Here is a 20187-nt window from a genome sequence, read left to right on the forward strand (position 1 = left end):
CTAAATGGGCATTTGAGTTGTTTCTTCCTTTTGGCTATAGTAAAGAATGCTGCTATGACCACTGGGGTACAAATAGCTGTTCATGTTCCTGCTTCTAATTCTTTTGGGTATATGCCTAGAAGTGGAATTGCTAAATCATATGGTAATTTGATGTTTAATTTTTGAGGAACTACCATACAGTTTTCCACAGTGGCTGTAGTGTTTTACATGTCCACCAACAATGCACAAGCTTTCCAATTTCTCCACATCCTCACTAACACTTGTTGTTTTCTGTTTTGATTTTGCTTTTTATAATAGCCATCCTAATGGGTATGGAGTAATATCTCATTGTAGTTTTGTTTTTTTGTTTTTTTTTTTGTGGTACACGGGCCTCTCACTGTTGTGGCCTCTCCCGTTGCGGAGCATAGGCTCCAGACACAGAGGCTCAGTGGCCATGGCTCACGGGCCCAGCCGCTCCGCGGCATGTGGGATCTTCCCAGACCGGGGCACGAACCTGTGTCCCCTGCATCGGCAGGCAGACTCTCAACCACTGCGCCACCAGGGAAGCCCTCTCATTGGAGTTTTGATTGCATATCCCTAATGATTAGTGATGTTGAGCATTATCCATGTGCTTATTGGCCATTGTATTATCTTCTTTGGAGAAGCAGTGTCTATTCAACTGGGTTTTTTTGGGTGGGGTGTTTTGTTGTTGTTGCTGAGTTGTAGCAGTTCTTTATACATTTTGAATATCAATCCTTTATCATATATGATTTGCAAATACTTTCTCACATCCCATTGGTGTCCTCTTCGCTCTGTTGATAGTCTCCTTTGATGCACAAAAGTTTTTATTTTGATGAACTCCAGTTTATCTATTGCCTATGCTTTGGTGGTATATCCAAGAAATCATTGCCAATTCTAATCTCATGAAGATTTTCCTCTATGTTTTCTTCTTAGAGTTTTATAGTTTTAGTTCTTATATTTAGGTCTTTAACCCATTTTTTAAACATCTTTATTGGAGTATAATTGCTTTACAGTGTTGTGTTAGTTTCTGCTGTATAACAAAGTGAATCACCTATACATATACATATATCCCCTCCCTCTTGCGTCTCCCTCCCACCCTTCCTAACCCACCCCTCTAGATGATCACAAAGCACCGAACTGATCTCCCTGTAGCACATGCCTCTTTAAATAGCTGACATCTGGAGGAACTATCTGATACTTGTTACTCTCCACTCAGCATGAACGGAGGTTGGCAGGGAATTTAGCAGCATGTCGTATTTTTAAAACACCTCACACCTCCCCCTCACCCTCCCTGCCTTCGGAGAGAGGTTTAAGCAATGCACTCGTGTGTTCTGATGCATGAGCCTACCACCTTCCTCCCAGACATGCAAATGCTTTAAAAAGAGGGCCCAAAGCTTTTGATCTAATGCCAAGGTGGGCCACCCAAATTAAATACAAATAAGACAACAGCCAACACCTCTTCATTTCAGCAATAAAGTATGTGAACTTCATAAATCAGGTTACCTCAATTGTTCTCCCTCTCTCTCTCTCTCTCTCTCTCTCTCACACACACACACACACACACAGACACGAGCTTTAAACATTTTCTAATAAAAGTCCACCCACTGCTTCACTGAAACTCTTCCAAAGATCATTAGCAGCTTAAGAGAATTGCGTTGACTTGACAAAATTAATGGGACTCTAATTCAATTGTGACCTGACAGAAAGCCACCTGCTTTGCCTCCAGCAGATCAGGCTCTCTGAAGACTGTCCTTCCCTATTCGAGTTTCTGGGAAGTCAGATGAACAAATATCCGGAGAGCAATGCTGGACACGTAAACTCTTGGAGAACCTAGATCTCTCAATGGTGACAGCTGCCCCAGATATTTAATAGCTGTTCTTTAGAGTCTTGGAGCAAACTGAACACAGAGGTGTGTGGAGGTGCTAGGGGGCGCTCTACCACAGGAAATGGCGTTGGTGACTTAGTATGGAGCTTGTAGAAGGGGGGAGTTCTGTGTAACTGCTAACAGTCTGATAAGTGTTATCACAGAAAGTGGCGATACCCACTGTTGACTCATGCAAACAGTAATTGTTATTAGGAATAGTGCTAATAAAACAACTCCAAGAGTTTGAGAATTTTACATTTCCTTGGAATAGCCCACAGTATTTTATAAGGTCGAATTCTATAATTCTTCTTAACATTGCTTCAGGTAGCAGAACTCTTCTGGGAAGTGCGTGAGTGTGTGTGTGTGTGTGTGTGTGTGTGTGTGTGTGTGTGTGTGTGTGTGTGTGTGTGACAGAGGAGAGGGGGGTGGGATACATGGGAAAAAGCAATGCATTTAATATATATACAAGCAAAGTATTCACCCTCAAGCACTCCTGAGATAAAGCTTTTTGTCTTTCCTTTTCCAAGAGTGAGTATGGGATTATTATACACTCTCTAGTTATGTGTCCCCAGATTCTCCATGGCAAATATTCAATCCTAGATTCCAAAAGCTCACAATTGGGGAAATCTGATAGAATCATCCTCTGCTTCAAAAATAGAGGAATAGAGGGTGGTGATCTAAGACAGCACTGCCAATCAGTTTCTCGAGCAGAGATTTAAAATCTATTGTCTGAAGAAGAAAATGTGCCCGGCTATTATCATAATTATCATCCCATTGGTCTTCAGCCACCAGGTTTACTGTGTAGCAATTTCAGAATCTAAGATCCTTGCCATATAACAGGGTGTTGAAAATTATGCTTAAGCGTTTGGAGATATGCAATGGATGAGAAGAATAATAAACATTTATTTTTTACTACATGCTAGGTATTATGATAAGTGTTCTAACACAGATGATCTCATTGAACACTGAAAACAACTTACAACAGCTACAATTATCCCCATTTTATAAAGGAGAAAATTGTGGCTTAGAAAGGTGAAGTAACACAGCCAATGTCACACAGGGATGAAATGGCAAGATCTGAAAATGTCTCTGGCTCTGGACATCACACATTTGTACCCTATTCTGCCTTTTAATCACTACCTGAAACACACCTGGCATGGTAAGCAATCTGAATGTATTAGCTATCATTAGCTGGTATTCCCTGGTGCTAGGATGATCCGGCTTGTTGTGGAGAAGCTCCAGAGTACATCTTGAATGCTGAGAAAAAAATTTATTTTTTATTTCCAGCATTATAAAGGCAGGAAACATAGTTGAAGCAGATGGTCTGGGCCACTTCCTGATAGTGTAACTTTGTGATCATTTCTAAGCAATGAGTTTGGGAGGATTGAAGAAGAGTTCCATTTCAACACAGGGTCAGGGAATCCAGGAAAGCTTCCTGAAAGAAGAAATAATTGAGTTGTATCTTTAAATGGTCTGTAATGAAATAAGGATGCCATTCCCTTTCAATGAGACAGCCTTAAATCAACACAGCCCTTCTGAGGATTATGAAAGTGGAGGCAACATTGCCAAATAAAGGCAGGTGAAAAGTGAATGAAGTGAAAAGATGAATGAAGGGGAATCGAAGAGACATCTATTAAACCACAAAAAATAAAAGTGCCTCCCAAAGCATGAGCAGTGTTTTTTGCTGGTGTTTCCCTCTGAAGTCTGCAATGCAAGACAATTTTTTTCTTCACATTTCTTTCTTGTCCTTTCAACTGATTGTAGCTAAAGTGGTCTGAGGCCAGCATGCTAATGTACTTTGACTGGGAGGCGGGAGGTCTCCGATCCTAGGCAGCCTCCTTGCTGGTCTGCCTGTGCACCCATCACCTGTTTAGCACCACTTCAACATAAATCATTAAAGCTCCTATAAAGGAAGCAAAGAAATACACTTAATATCTCCCCTCTCTTCTGCTGGAGCCTGCACAGCGGAGTGAGAAGGTGAAATAGCCATTTTCAATGTCTAAAATTGTCTCTGAAAAGTCACCAACGAGCCTCATTAAGTAAAAGTCTTTGCAAATAATAAGCTGATTTTCTCCATGGCTTGAGACCAATTGCTCTTTTTGCTGCTGTTAACAGATTGCTGAAAGTGAGTTTCTGACACACAGCCCTCAGCATCAACTAGGATTAACAACATATTTGGGGGGCATCGCTGCCTGCCATGCTTTCTTGCAGCTGTGAGGGCAGCATAGGCCATCATGCTGGACTCTTCTCCAAGGAGGACACGAGGACTTTTGGAAGAGCCATCAGGTTGCACCCAGGGTGTCATGGCAGAAACACATGGCTCTCAGACTTTCCCCTTCTTGCCTATAGGAAGAGGGGAGGCCCAGCATAAAATAATTTAGACCATAGAATAGAAATGAGGAATGCACCCATTCATGTTATAACTTTCTTATTTTTTAGCTGACCTTAACGCTGACCAAATAAGAGCAAGCCCATGAGCTAAAACCATGAAGTTACCAATGTACCCTGCTTAGAAGAACCCCACACTTTGCCCCAATATATTTTTTTTTTTTTTTTTTGCGGTACGTGGGCCTCTCACTGTTGTGGCCTCTCCCATTGCGGAGCACAGGCTCCGGACGCGCAGGCTCAGCGGCCATGGTTCATGGGCCCAGCCGCTCCGCGGCATGTGGGATCTTCCCGGACCGGGGCACGAACCTGTGTCCCCTGCATAGGCAGGCGGACTCCCAACCACTGCACCACCAGGGAAGCCCTGCTCCAATATTTTGAACACAACTTTCTTGATTAGCAAGAAGTCTAGCCTTGCCCTAGGATCCCCTGCCCACTCCACTTATTTTCCAGAAATTCCTGGCTGGGAGTAGAGCTTACATCTATCAGATTTCCAGCCTCATGCTCTAGAGGCCAGTGTGTCATTGAAAGCTTTTACTCTGTCCCCAGTAGAGCTGGCAACCACATCTAGATTCGTATCTTCTAGGGCACTTGTCCCTCTACAGCCAGTGGTAGAACATCTTCCTCTTGTCACAATGCAGCACTTTCAGGGGCCTCTCCCATGGAAGAACAGGAAAGCCCTGAGAGACATGTTCTCTCCTTTGCAAACTATCTCTTTCCCAGCACCCACAGGCAATGCAGGGAAAGAAGATCTAAGGATATTTAGAATTAGTTTCAAACCTGACCTGGAACCACTTCTTTTCCTTGACATCCTAGGCATGCTATTTAGTCCAGCTGATGGGTCACTCATGGTGAATTTCCCTGAGGACCCCCATTTCTCTCTTTTTGGTCTCAGCTCCTTGTCAGCTTTCCAGTCTTCACAAGATCTCTATGTGACTGAACCCCATGGCTTCCATGTAAATCAATGGATGTGGCTGGGCAGCCCTTGCAGTGCATTCTGAACATTTTCTTAACCGTTAAAAAGTTCTCCAAATGTCATATTATAAGGGGGAGGCTCATCTTCCCAGAGCACAGAAGAAAGGTGTGTTCTAGCTCCACAAGACAGCAGAACAATCTTGTTTCTGACTTCACCAGCTCCTACTCCTCTACTGTGCTGGTCACTGGTCTGGAGGTCTCATTCACTTCTTTCAGAGTCATTTTTGCACTATCTTACTTTTCAAATTCCCTCTGAAATGCCATCAACTTTCTCTTAGATCTGAGACAATTCCTAAGGTACTATCCCTGGCCACCCACCAATCTCCACCGCCCCCCCATCCCCCTGCTATACATATGCACACATCCTGTTTCTCTTTACCTACTCCTCTCAATATCTAATCTTCACACTGCTCTTTAGGGAAACCATAGATGATAAAAGGAGATTCTACTGCAGCTTAAATAACTGGCATGATGGGAGGAAACAAGACATCAACCACAAGATCTTAAAAAAAAAAAAAAAAAGGATCCTGTTTTCCATATAAATATCTCTAGTAATTAAAAAAGGACAATGACAGAAACAGATAGGGTGAAAAATAAATGAAAAGTAAATAGATTTCACTTCTAAGCCTGATAAGTCAGAAAGGTTTCCTCCTGAGGAGGATGTTCTATTAAGATCTTGGAAGATAAACCTGATTTCTGGTTATTATGCATTACTGTTATGCCAATCACCTTGACATCCAGATGTACCTCATTCGAAGAGGTGGAGGTGGAGGCATCTGATTTACCTACTCTGATGGGCAAGACCTTTGGTTACTACAATAGGATATGTAACTACAGGCTAAATAGGTAGCTCTTATTTTGGTGGAAGGGATTGGTTACTCTTATAAATTCTTGATAAGGGTATTCTCAGACAGGGAAAATATGAGGGTAATGGTGCAATGAACCTGACAATTTCTCATTCTCAAACTTTCCTTTAGTTTGTCTTCTATCACGTACAACTTAAAAATGTGTTCCCCCCAAGGCTCTATCCTCAGTAACATTGTTCCATATTCTGTCTCTTGATGACTTCATGTGAATCAACCCATGGATTCAGCTACTACTTCTAAGCAGAGGACCCCAGGTCTATACTCTCTCATCCCATCCAAAATCTAAGCTATAACCAACTATTACAACCAACTCTTTCTATAGATGACCCAAACTCACCATTTTCATTACTACTTTCCATATGCCCCATATTGCCCCAAATTTACTATGTGTTCCCATTTTTCCATTTAGTCAGGCTCAAAACTTTAAAGTCATTCCTTGGTAGCCCCATTCCCAGAGCCCGGTTCAGTCCCTCAATACCTCTTGGTCTGAACAAATATAACAGCAATATAACAAATATAACTATAACAAATATAAGTAATAACTGATGCAGTTATTAGTTGCCAACTCTGTTTTTGAACAGGGCCTGCTACACAGTTTCCCCAAAGAAATCTTCCTAATGCACAGTTCACATGATTTCACCCCTTTGAACAAAATCTTTCAGTGGCTACTTAATGCATACATATGGAAAGTTCCATCTCTGTATTATGGTACTCAAGGCCCTCTGAGGTGTGCAGTATGGCTGGAATCTGGATGAGGGAATGAAACAGATGCTGCTGGAAAGGGAGAGAGACAGCAGACCATGATAATCCTTGTGAGTGATAAAGCATTTGTATTTCAACCTGAGGTCACTGAAGTGTCATCTGGAGGGTTAAGTGGGGACAGATATTGATATTACATGGACTTTAGAAAGTTCACTCTGGTGCTGGGCTACTTCATAAACATTTAAAAATATCACAAGCTATGAGAGAGCAGGGTTGGTGACAAGTGGTGAGATGTAAACTTAGAATGTTTTTCATAAAGGTCAATAAACACACACACACACACACACACGCACAAACACACAACTTAAGGCATTGCAATGCAAAATAAAAGAGGTAGAAAAATTCCCAAGTTTTTTAAGCATTAAGGATATAAGCCTGAAGAGCAATATAAATGCAAGTTAAAATATAAAAGAAGCTTATATATGTAAGCAAAACTTCAGAGAAAAACATATACATAATGTGAAAAAGGAGTGGGGAATGGATTCAAGGAAAAAGAATAAGACAACTACCTAGCTCTTGGCTATTTCCATTTTAAAATAAGACTGGGAAAATTAGAAGGGAAAAAATATTTAGTTCTGAAATGGAAAAAATAATAAGATGATAATTTTCTGTCGAATAGAATTGTGTGGGGGAACTTGCTGGTCTTTCTTCGCAGAAAAAGGCCTGCCGTGGAAGGTTCTGAGGATGAAAGGGTTTGATTAGGTTTAAGAACGTGGACTTGTGAAGTGGGTACATGAACAGATTGTTCTATTACTGCCTGTTAGTAGGGCAATAGTTATTTCGCTAATTTTTTCTTAACCTCTTCTTGATTTAGGGATATTTAATGCCAGAAGTGCAAAATAAGACTGCAGGACTTAGAAGCAGAATTTTTCTTCTGGTCCATAGGCTGTAAATCTTGTATAATTCATCTTCCATTGGGAGTAAAGATATTTAGGTAGCTGGGAATGGGGAAATGTAAGTAGAAACTGTAGAAGTGACAGAAAAGAGAGACTATAATTAAATAATAGCATGTAACACATCTAGTTTGGTATTTCCTTTTCCTGTCCTTCATAGCATGGTTTGCACAATCAAATGCCTCCAGAGTTTAAGCAGGTAATGCAAATTAATAAAGGAGTCTGGGTTTAAGAATTCTAGTGTTCAAGCATTTTCATATTTAGTTGTCATTATCAGAACTGGCCATCAGCTTTGGTGTTGGTGGGGAAACAGAGAATTCTAGAAAGTGCAGCCACCCAAAGAATATCTAAAATAATTGCTCCTGATCTCTAGCAGAATTTTGCCACATGGGAATGCAGGCCCAGATTTTGCAGAAGATATTTTTGCAATGTCTTCTGACTTGCCAAGAGTAGCTAACAATTTTCATTTTTATGTGAAATTCTCCATTTTTAAAACGTTAACTCAAAATTATTTTTCAACCTTGTTACAGGAAAAACAAAACTCATCTGAAAGCCCCATCCAGATCTGCTTTATAGTAATTGATGACAATAAACTTTAGAAAAGAATTAGCTTGTATCTTCCTCTTTCACTTTCTAGGACCTTTATTTCTTTTCGATATTCCTGACCTTTAAAGAAGGCCACAATGTGAGAAGAGACAGAAATGCACTTGTCAAGAAAGGCTGTTCCCATGTTTGAAGACCGCAAGGGAAGGGTGAGATTTGTGCTGGATAAAGACAAGGCTGTTTGACTAGATGAATGGGGTGTATGGGTGTCCCAGGCACAGAGAATGTAAGAAGAGTCTCAGAGTTGAGACTACAACCAGCAGTGTAAAACACTGTCACTAAGGGTGTTTCATTTGACTCCTTGAAACTACCCCGTAAGTGAAATAAAAAGGCATGTGGAGGGCTTCCCTGGTGGCGCAGTGGTTGAGAGTCCACCTGCCGATGCAGGGGACACGGGTTCGTGCCCCGGTCTGGGAGGATCCCACATGCCGCGGAGTGCCTGGGCCCGTGAGCCATGGCCGCTGGGCCTGCGCGTCCGGAGCCTGTGCTCCCCAACGGGAGAGGCCACAGCGGTGAAAGGCCCGTGTACCGCAAAAAAAAAAAAAAAAAAGGCATGTGGAAAATTCTGGAACTAGGAATAGGCCAGTCAGGCTGGATTAGAAATCTGAGCTTCCCAGGCCAAAATCATCCTTGGCTAGGCCAAATTGTTTTAGCCTAAACAGAAACAGAAGCAATTCAACTCCCTTTGCAATGTTGGCTATTGGATCGCAAGCCCACTTTCTTAAAACTAATCAAACTCTTTCATCTGCAGAACCTTCCATGGCAGGTCTTCCCAGCCAGAAGATGCTACTTTGTGAAAAGTCTCCCTTAGAGTATCAATTCCTCCTATAGGAAGAAAGGAATAGGGGAAATACATTAAAATTCAAACACTATAATGTGTGAACATTTTGTTTGTTTGTTTGTCTTGTGAAATGCTTTCAGAGGCAGAGCTATCACTTTGCAATAGGAACTGCAACTTTATGAAAATTCTGGCTAGAACCTAAATTGACCTGCTACTCTTGTAGTGTTTGCTAGGTTACCACACTGTGTAGCCGCTGACACTTTATCAAGCACATTACTGTATTGCTCCTTCCTTCTTTCTCTCCCTATTTTTTTCTTCAGAAATAATCTGTGTTTTTGTGTGAATGGACGCTGTCCAGAGATGAAAAACCATGGACTCTGGTTTCCTCAAAGACCAGCAGAGAAGGTAGAAATTGAAATGAACAATGAAAATCGGAGGATGGAATCTAGAACATAATGTGTGCTAGGAATGCTCATAACAAAAAGGAACCTATCATCAGAAACGATAATATTATATTCTATTAATAAGAGTTTGTTACGTGCCAGGCACTGTGGGAAGCATGTAATAGAAATCATCCCATTTAGTCACCCAAAGAGAGGTAAGACGTGGGCTTTATTATTTACTGCTTTACTGATAAGGAAACTAAAGTTTAGAAAGGATAGACATCTTGTCTTGGCCAAGATTTCTTCTCTTATTCCCTCTGTCTCTCTCTCCTCCCCGCCAACCCTTGGACTCCATTTCTCTTTATTTCTCTCTCTTTTCCACAGTTGCTCTCCCTATCTCTTGATCCTGAGGATTGGCTATTGGATCACAAGTCCACTTTCTTAAAACTCTTTCATCTGCAGAACCTTCCACGGCAGGTCTTCCCAGCCAGAAGATGCTACTTTGTGAAAAGTCTGCACGCAGAAAGCATGCAAACTGTGCTGCACAGTGTATGGCAACTTTACAACTTCTCAATAAACGGCAGCTATTATTTCTTGGGCACATCAGGAAAGGCTTTTCAGGGGAGGCACTGCTTGAACTAGAAATTGAAAGATGCTCAGGTCAAGTAACTGTGACATTTTTCATTTCATTTAATATTTATTAGGAACCCTGTGAGATGGGTATCATTAACCTCACCTTTCAAACAAGGAAACCGAAGCTCAGCAAGTTTAAATGACTGGCCCATGGCCAAAGAGCTAGCAAGCTGGAGGCTTGAGACTGGGACCCAAGTGTCCTAATTCAAAGGCTAACCTCTTCCCACTATTCTATCTCTGTCCTGATGGCTTTTAGACCCAACGGTTGAAACCACTAATCCTTTAGTAAAAGCAGAGGGAGACACAGAACTGATACCAGCTTCTTGTTAATCCTTATTCCCTGGAGTAAAAGCGTTCCCTTGGAGAGTTAAAAGATACATACAAATGAGCAAAAATCATTGCCTATTCAGTAATGCTTCTGATATGTGCTTGTATCTTTTCAAGTAACTGAAATAATTATATGAAAGAAAGGAAAAGGAGAGAAACCCGGTACAAAGAGTATGTTTACAGGAAGGTCTTTTTAATGAGCTCTCTGCTCAGTACATTTTGTTGTCTGTAAAGGAAAGGTGTGAACAGAGCCAGTATGGATCTGCTAAGAATTAGTCCAACTTGCTCCCATCAATTATACTGAAGTTTTTGACAAACCTCCACTACTCATGGGAAATTTCCTGACAGGATGCTAATAAATCTACCTAACCTTGTCACCCCCCACCAATATGCCAAATTTGCAGCGTTCAAGATAAATAACATTCATGCATTATGAGACTGAACTTGACTTCTCAGAATTTCCATAAGGCTCTAGTAGGCTGATGAAAGAAAATGCTCTTTTGTCTCCAGAATATAAAAGAAAATGCTTGTCTTCAGAAAAGCACTACCCTGGCAGGCAAAGTATTTTGCTGCTGGGCCCATCTGAGATGCCAAGGACCACGGGGTTGAGAGGCATCAGGGCGTGGTCATGTGTTACCTGTACAATATAGTGCCATGCTGGAGATGCGCGCAGTGAATAATATAGAGCACTGCATACACATACTTAGAGGAACCCAGATGCCTAGACCTTGGGGCTAAGCGGCTAACAGCAAAGCTGATATCTGCAGGTTTATTTTCCACCCAAATCATTAACTTCCATTTCAGAAAGGAAATGCATCAAAAGCTAAAACCAAACTCACTGCCTGAGGGCAAGAGTGATTACTGAGCAAAGAAGAACTTTGCTTTGCTTGGGGGTATTCCAAGGTGACATACCAGAGTTAATGGTAGTGTGGCATCTTTGTGAAGAGCTGAGCTCTGAAGCCAGAGAACATGTGTTCGAATCTCTGCTTTGCTACTTGCAAAGTTTATAAAATGGTGATAATAATAGTACACATTCCATTGGGTTGTTTTAAGGAAAAGATTAATTTTGACAGTGCATGTAAAGCACTCAGCATTCAGTTCAACATGCAGTATACCCCATCAGAAAAAGATTACTGGGCTTCCCTGGTGGCGCAGTGGTTGAGAGTCCACCTGCCGATGCAGGGGACGCGGGTTCGTGCCCCGGTACGGGAAGATCCCACATGTCGCGGAGCGGCTGGGCCCGTGAGCCACGGCCGCTGAGCCTGCGCGTCCGGAGCCTGTGCTCCGCAACGGGAGAGGCCACAACAGTGAGAGGCTCGAGAATCGCAAAAAAAAAAAAAAAAAAAAAAAAAAAAAGATTACTTTTGTGTAGACCATGCTCTTAGTTCATGCTCTGCCCTGGTGTCACATCCTATAGGAATCTCCACCTCCCAAATCCAGCTGAGCCAGTTGGTCACCTGCTCTGCTCTCATGATACTCCACCTATGCCTCTATCACCACACTTCACACATTGTATTACAGACTATGTCATTGTGTTTGCTTCCACCAGTAGATTACAAAACACTGAAGGGTAAAGAAACTGAACTTTTACATTGTATTCCACTGTATTCATCTCCAGTGCCTAGTATATGGGAGGTTATCAAAAATGTGTGCTGAATTAAGGTACAGATACATTGTCTCATTTTGCTCACCTGAAACATAGAAAAGGCTAATGTCTCAACTTCTGGGTTGAAAGGGCAGCTAAACAAATTGTTAATTGTGTCATGTTAATGTCAACTAAGATTCTTCTGGGTTTTTCCTCTCAATAAAGTTATGGGAGCAAAGAGCTCTGAAATTCCTATACATTAATGGTATAATTCCCAACGGTGGACGTGAGGATGTCCATTGTAAAATCCATTGTAAAATAGTTTTCACTATTATTGCCCCAGTAGAGAAAGTACATAATGAATGAACCACAAGTTCCTTCTTAGAAAACTCTTCCTTCCAGGCAGACGCTGCAAAAGGCCACTTGGGTTGCACAGGCCTCTGCTGGATCTGCCTGATGAAACTGAAAGAGACATTGCCCTCTGAGATGTCTTTCCTCATTAGAAGACCGGAAGAGGAAAAACACAGAACTAAGAGAAAATTCCATTAGAACTGCAACTATTCCTCACCCGGAGGTAACAACCTTCACTCCAGCTTTAGGTCCAGGGTAGAGTAAGTAAACTCCACCAATGGAATCCAGAGGGCATACAATCAAAACACCCCACAGAGCTGCAACTATTTATTTAAAAAGATCTTGAACATTCAGCAGGAGTGGGCAGACAATAGACAGGCACTCTTCTAGCCTCACAGCCAGTATTCCTGCTGACTGGCATGGCATATCTCTTTAGCCGATCTTCTAGAATCTGGGCTTTACCTCTCCATAAGGATATAGAATTTCAATCAGTTAAAAGCCTAAACTTTGTGCCCAGACAGACCTGGGCTTGAATCAACGGATGTGTTACTTTGGACAAGTTACATGAGTTTTATGAACTTTGTTTTTCTCATTGGTAAATAGGTGTAATCAGTTACCTACTTCTTAGGGTTGTTACAAGGATTTAATTTTTAAACATGAACATAAAACATGTGAAAGTTACTGGCACAAGAAATCACCAAGAAATGCTACCTTTTGTTGTTTTCATCACTATAGCCTTTTGTATCATCTATCTTGCACTTGGTTCTCTTTCTCATAAGACTATGATCCACATTAACTCATTCTGAAGGAAAAACTGGCCTTCTAATGTTGGTCTTCCTTGAGTTTTACCAGGCTATTTTTTTGTCTGTCCCATCTGAGAAAAGTTCTTCAAATCTGTCCATGTGACACCACCACCATACAAATACTGGTCTGATAAAGAATGACTGTTTTTACTCTAAGTTCTCTGGGATTTGTGCCATTTCTCCAAGTAAATTCAAATGTGGTTTAAACAATAGACTGTATTTTGTAAAGATAAATATACAGAGAAAGACACACACACACACACACACACACACACTTGCACACTTTTAACTTATATTGCATGGACCCAGTTGGGAGAAACAAGATTTCACTTTTAGATTCTCCACCTGCATGGCATGGGTGTAATGAAAACGTCTGTCAGGGAAAGTAATGTGTTTAATATTGCACCAGTCTTAAACATCAGCAGAGATTTCTGTGCATTGCAAATAATTCCATCACCTGCCCATATTACATTGCTCTGTGTTTCATCTGTGGTAGAATGATATCAATATGTCAAGCATGAGGAAAAGGATGTTTTATGAGATTGATGTAAGGAAGCACAATGACAAGCACATAAAAAGGGCAGCCAAAGATGCCAAAAAAGTTGTCAGAGGAAAAGGCCGTGATCTCTCACTGGTGTGCACTGAGTTTATTTTTCTCACCAAGGGTCCAGAGGCCATCAAGGCTGCCTGTGGCCTTGATTTAGGATTTTAAAGATTAAACCGCACTGATTTTAGGAAAAGGCCTTTCAGCAACCACTGAATGTCTAGGAGGTGAATAATAGGTGAAGGCTGTTAGTAAGCCTATGGAAAACAAACACCAGAATGTTCCAGGGTGTACTAGTGAGAAATTCCCAAGAGAGGCTGACTTTGCAAGACACCATGGAGGGAAACTTCTTTGGGACCTGGATCATGATTGGAGGGAGGAAGGTAAATTTTTCTCTAGAGAAGAAATTTGCATATGGAGAAGAAGAAAGGTGATCATCAATCTAGATGGATACCATTCTTACAGAAGCAAAATTAGAAAAGAGAATCTGGAGATAATTTTCTTAATTTATACTCTTAGTGTCCCATTTTTGGCCTTTGCTACCTCTTCTCATTGTATTATTTAGGATTCCTTTTTATATACTGGCTACTTAAAATCAAATTAACTGCTTTATATTCCCAGGGCTTACCCCACACCTTCTCACCTCTGTATGCCTGCCACGCTATTTCCATTACTTGGAATGCCTTCCTTGGGTGTCTTCACCTACATAAATATTTCTTATCCTTCAAGGGCCAGATAAAATAGAATTTCATCCACAAAGCCTTCTCTGATTACTTTAGATTTAAAGATTCCTTGCCTCTGAAATTCCATGACACTTGACTGACATCTCATTGATTTGTCCTTTTTTTAAAGAAGATAATGGGGGTAGGAGTTTATTAATTTATTTTTGCTGTGTTGGGTCTTCGTTTCTGTGCGAGGGCTTTCTCTAGTTGTGGCGAGCGGGGGCCACTCTTCGTCGCGGTGCGCGGACCTCTCACTATTGCGGCCTCTCTTGTTGCGGAGCACAGGCTCCAGACACGCGGGCTCAGCAGTTGTGGCTCACGGGCCTAGCTGCTCCATGGCATGTGGGATCCTCCCAGACCAGGGCTCGAACCCGTGTCCCCTGCATTAGCAGGCAGATTCTCAGCCACTACGCCACAAGGGAAGCCCCTCATTGATTTGTTTTTAGTTTTTTTTATTATAGTTGTTTAGATATAGGTACTGGAATACAAGCTCCTTGAGGATGGGGTCTACATCCTTAGTCATGGGTCAGAAGGTGAGACTGGCACAAAGTGGCCCTCAGTAAATATGTGCTGAGTGATTTTTTTATATATACTTTTATTCACTGTAGTGTCTTGTACAGTGCATTTAGTAGGTGCTCAATAAATATTTATTGATGGAATGGACAGATGAAGTTAAGGAAGTCCCTGAAATGCTGAGAATAGCTTTATATTTCATGTTTCTTTAAAAGAAGCATGAAAAAGAAGGAAAGGAGGAGTAAGAGGAGGAAGTGGGGAGGAGAGGAATTTCCTGTAGGCACAATGAAACAACTTCTCAGAGTTTTATCTTTCAGGAAATGTGGGTGCAAATAAAAAATCTAAATTACCAGTGAGTATTCTTCTGAACATATATACTAGTATACTTCTAACTCTCTTTTTATTCAAGATCTCTGATACAAGGTGGATAGGTGACAGGTCACATTTCCAGAAGCTGTTTCTAAAATGTACTTGCCCCTAATCTGGTTAGCTGCATCTGCAAACAATCTTACACTAGTGGTGGCTTGGCATCCAATAGGGACTGCATTGTATATAGTGTATTGCTCGGTGAAGCAAATACCTTACAGTGATTTTGAACAGGGGCCCAAACAACACAGAGAAAGTCTAGTTACAACATTCTTTTTTTTTTCCTCTGAGGCTGCTGCTGAGGGCTACTAGAAAAAAGAGTCACCAGGTTCTCCCACTTATAAGTAAATACGAAAAACACAACATCAACTATCTTTTCACTCAGTGTTTGGAGGGCATGTCTGGAAACAACCTGCATCAGAAGCTCTTGGGGCACTTGCTTAAAAATGCAGATTCCTGGCCTCTTTCCAGACCTATGGATTACTTAGATTGCCATATTTTTGTAAAGAGGAGAATAAGATATATTACTAACGTCTATCATTTATTTCATTATATACAGTCACATACACACACATATATATACACAATATGTATTTATATTTTCATAGTTCTTGGCCTTGAAACATAAAAGAGGCTTTCAATTACTGATATTTATTAGATTTAACTTTTTTTTTTTTTTTTCAAGTTCACCTTCTTTCCTGGCCCACAGACCCATACATACAACTTTCACTCCTCCACGTTTCCTGCATGGGAGAGTATGTCAATACGCATGTATGAATGAATAGATGGGTAACTGTTCGATGTATAAATAAATAACAGTGATTACTGTATTTGGTATGCAACTCATGGAAGCATTTATACACTCAATATGTCCACATCCAGGATTCATTACATAATTCACGACACCCAGTAAAATGAAAATGTGCAAAAATGAAAACTATTTAAAAATTATTGAAACTTTACAGATGGCGACGGCAGACCATTAAAATAAGCAACTGTGCAGGCTGCAGATCCACGAATCTGACCTTGCCTACAACACAGACAATGTTCTTCTCTGTGGAATGAATGAATGGAGGGAAGGCCCAGTGTGTCTTCTGATCTCCAGGTAGAGAGAGGCGGGAAAGGGCCACCCAGCCCTGCAGCCATACTTCTATCACCTATGGGCTATCTGCTTGTTGGATTTTCCTCACTTCCCTTTGGTCATATTCATTTGCATTTTCCCAGATCGTGTGGAATTTAGATAGCTCTCATTTGTTTCTAATATCCTGCTTTCTAGCCCTCATCTTCCCTGTTATCTTCAACCATCAATTTGTAACTTGTAATCTCACTAGAGCTAGCTATTAAGCCCTTACAATATTCTAAATAGAATCTGAACAAGCCCTGATCCTTTCATAAAACCAGTGGTTGCCTCTTACCCAATGAGTTGCTATTGCTAGTCTCCTTCCCTCTTCTCCATTCCTGGGATGCAATGAAATGTTGAAGCACAAGTTCATTTTAATTAATTTTTCAAGTTTCCTCCCAAATTTAACAAAAATATTACAAGCAAAAATAAAGGTAAAATAAAATAACAACACCCTTGTGACACTACACAGTATATAATTAGTGAAGAACAATTTTTTAAAATAGATGTACATGTTTGCAAGCAGTGACTATTTTTATCAAAAATAAATGCGGGGGGAGGAATCTCAATCGTGTCCTTTTATGATATATGGATCTAACACACTTTAATAAGAAGCAACCCCCAGGCAAAGAGGTAAGTATAATTTCTTCACCCAGGGGAATAGTTAATATACAGTTTAATGCTCTTATGAATGTTGATGGGAAAAAAGAATTTTCATACATTTAAATTTTTTCTCCTAAGCTTAGATATTGAGAGTTTGTATATTAAGGAAAAATTAAAGTAACAGTGGCTAACCCTAGCAAATTATGAATCATATTTCATATCTCACAATCATACGTGTGAATCACATATTATACACACATAGATACATACACACACAACTATACTATGCAGATATTTATATGCCTAATGCCTAGAAGTAAATCATGGAGTGTTTTCTTGTATGAATTTGTGGAAATGTGAAGGTAGTACAAGCATATGTATGTGGTATCTGGATTTGAAACTAATTTGGAAAGTCGACCTCTCAGGTTTATAAATATATCTCATTTTTTCACAGCTTCAGCCAGATTTTCCTTTCTACTTTTTCTCATGGCATTGTGAGAGGATATCAGTAAGGTGTAATTATTCTCCTGCTGGGCCATATGTGCAGTAAATTTCCAGATAACCAAATTCTGTAACTGTTGGAAATTTCAGAGGGAACATTATTTTAGAAGAGCTGGTATTTTAGGTCTTCAAATGGTAATTAAATATGGTAAATCTCTACAGAATAAAAAAGAATGAATACAATCAGATGACTAAACTCCAACTGATCTTAGGTCATTCTTCGTCTTATGAAAGGGCATTTTACTTATGGGGGAAAACAGTGATAACGACGATAACGTTTACTCACAGTCATTCATTACAGTTCTACACTTCCATACCTAATCACTTTGCCCCATAATTATTTTCTAGGCTTGAGTAAATAAACCCTGGACTAAAGACCCACCATGTGTGTTTACTTGTCTCTTGATCCAGGTGGTGTTTTTTGTCCCCAACAATTATTTTTCCTCAAATGGACTTTTCACCGAAACGCAAGTATTATCGACAACATCTTAACTATACGGAGGGAAAACAAGTGGACAAATGACAGGCAGCAGGCACTAAGGAAAAGAATAAAATTAGAGCTGGTTAGTGAATGGGATTATAGACATATATTAAAGTATTGGTTAGAAATGAGGACACTTTCTTTTAAATCACTGAAGGGATTTACTCAAAGGTCAAAATTCTGTTCTTGTTTAACCCCCATATCATTCATTTTCAGGTGGTGGGAAGTAATAGTCATTTTAATTATACAGTAAGAATCACAGAGGTTATTTGTTAGCCCCAATCTCACAGAAAGTCATCGTTAAATAAAGGTTCCTGACCCTTTTATCCAGTTAATTTCCTCTTATTATTATCCTCCACTGTCACATAGATTTTAGTGGCTACTCAGAAGTAGGCTTTTTCCCTTTCTTACATAAATATAGATATGCTTTCTTTCATATGGCATAGGAAATGTCCTGAAAAGTTGAATATAACTTGAGCTCTCATAAATCAAATGCTGAAGAGAAGAAATGCTGGACTGGGAGACAGGGTAGGAGTGGGAATTATAAGCTTAAATTTTTAGAAACATGTTTATTACCTTTTCAAAAGTGATTAATGCTTTAAAAACCACTTAAAATACTATTTTAATGCACTTGAGAAACTCACATTAAAGAAACTCTGCATAAAATAAAATACTTAAATAACTTATTAATGTAAGTAAGTACTCCATTACTTAGCTGGATTCCCCCGACTTATTTTATACATATTTTTTTCTAGTATAGTATTTCCCAAATTGTGTTCCCAGGAGCTGAATATTAATAAGTGTTATATCAATGAACATTACATAAGTGACTGGTCAAATGAGTTTTTTTTTTTTTTGCACTTTTGAGTGTTTTATTTATATCAAACTGAATAAAATCTGTGCATTTCTCAGATAGAAAAGACATGTCGTGGTAGAAATATACCTTTCAAGTATTCATGGGTACACAAGTACACTGGGGAGATGGTAAAAGTGCAGATTCCGATTCAGTAGCTCTGATGGGCTTGAATTCCATTTTTTTTAACATCTTTATTGGAGTATGATTGCTTTACAGTGGTGTGTTAGTTTCTGCTTTATAACAAAGTGAATCAGTTATACATATACCTATGTTCCCATATCTTTTCCCTCTTGTGTCTGCCTCCCTCTCACCCTCCCTATCCCACCCTCTAGGTGGTCACAAAGCACCGAGCTGATCTCCCTGTGCTATGCGGCTGCTTCCCACTAGCTATCTATTTTACGTTTGGTAGTGTATATATGTCCATGCCACTCTCTCACTTTGTCACAGCTTACCATTCCCCCTCCCCATATCCTCAAGTCCATTCTCTAGTAGGTCTGTGTCTTTATTCCCATATTGCCCCTAGGTTCTTCATGACCTTTTTTTTTTTTCTTAGATTCCATATATATGTGTTAGCATACGGTATTTGTTTTTCTCTTTCTGACTTACTTCACTCTGTATGACAGACTCTACATCCATCCACCTCACTACAAATAACTCAATTTCGTTTCTTTTTATGGCTGAGTAATATTCCATTGTATATATGTGCCACATCTTCTTTATCCATTCATCTGTTGATGGACACTTAGGTTGCTTCCATGTCCTGGCTATTGTAAATAGAGCTGCAGTGAACATTTTGGTACATGACTCTCTTTTTGAGTTATGGTTTTCTCAGGGTATATGCCCAGTAGTGGGATTGATGGGTCATATGGTAGTTCTATTTTTAGTTTTTTAAGGAACCTCCATACTGTTCTCCATAGTGGCTGTATCAATTTACATTCCCACCAACAGTGCAAGAGGGTTCCCTTTTCTCCACACCCTCTCCAGCATTTATTGTTTGTAGATTCTTTGATGATGGCCATTCTGACCGGTATGAGATGATACCTCATTGTAGTTTTGATTTGCATTTCTCTAATGATTCATGATGTTGAGCATTGTTTCATGTGTTTGTTGGCAATCTGTATATCTTCTTTGGAGAAATGTCTATTTAGGTCTTCTGCCCATTTTTGGATTGGGTTGTTTGTTTTTTTGTTATTGAGCTGCATGAGCTACTTGTAAATTTTGGAGATTAATCTTTTTTCAGTTGCTTCATTTGCAAATATTTTCTCCCATT

General features: G+C 40.1%; 1 protein-coding gene across 13 annotated transcripts in view; it reads right to left on the reverse strand.

The window, feature by feature from the left end:
- NRXN3 (neurexin 3) overlaps positions 1-20187 on the reverse strand; it is a 1691100-nt gene that overhangs the window by 592006 nt on the left and 1078907 nt on the right. The window lies entirely within an intron of this gene.

The sequence above is a fragment of the Pseudorca crassidens genome, chromosome 1 (genome assembly GCF_039906515.1).
Source record: "Pseudorca crassidens isolate mPseCra1 chromosome 1, mPseCra1.hap1, whole genome shotgun sequence".
Lineage (NCBI taxonomy): Eukaryota > Metazoa > Chordata > Mammalia > Artiodactyla > Delphinidae > Pseudorca > Pseudorca crassidens.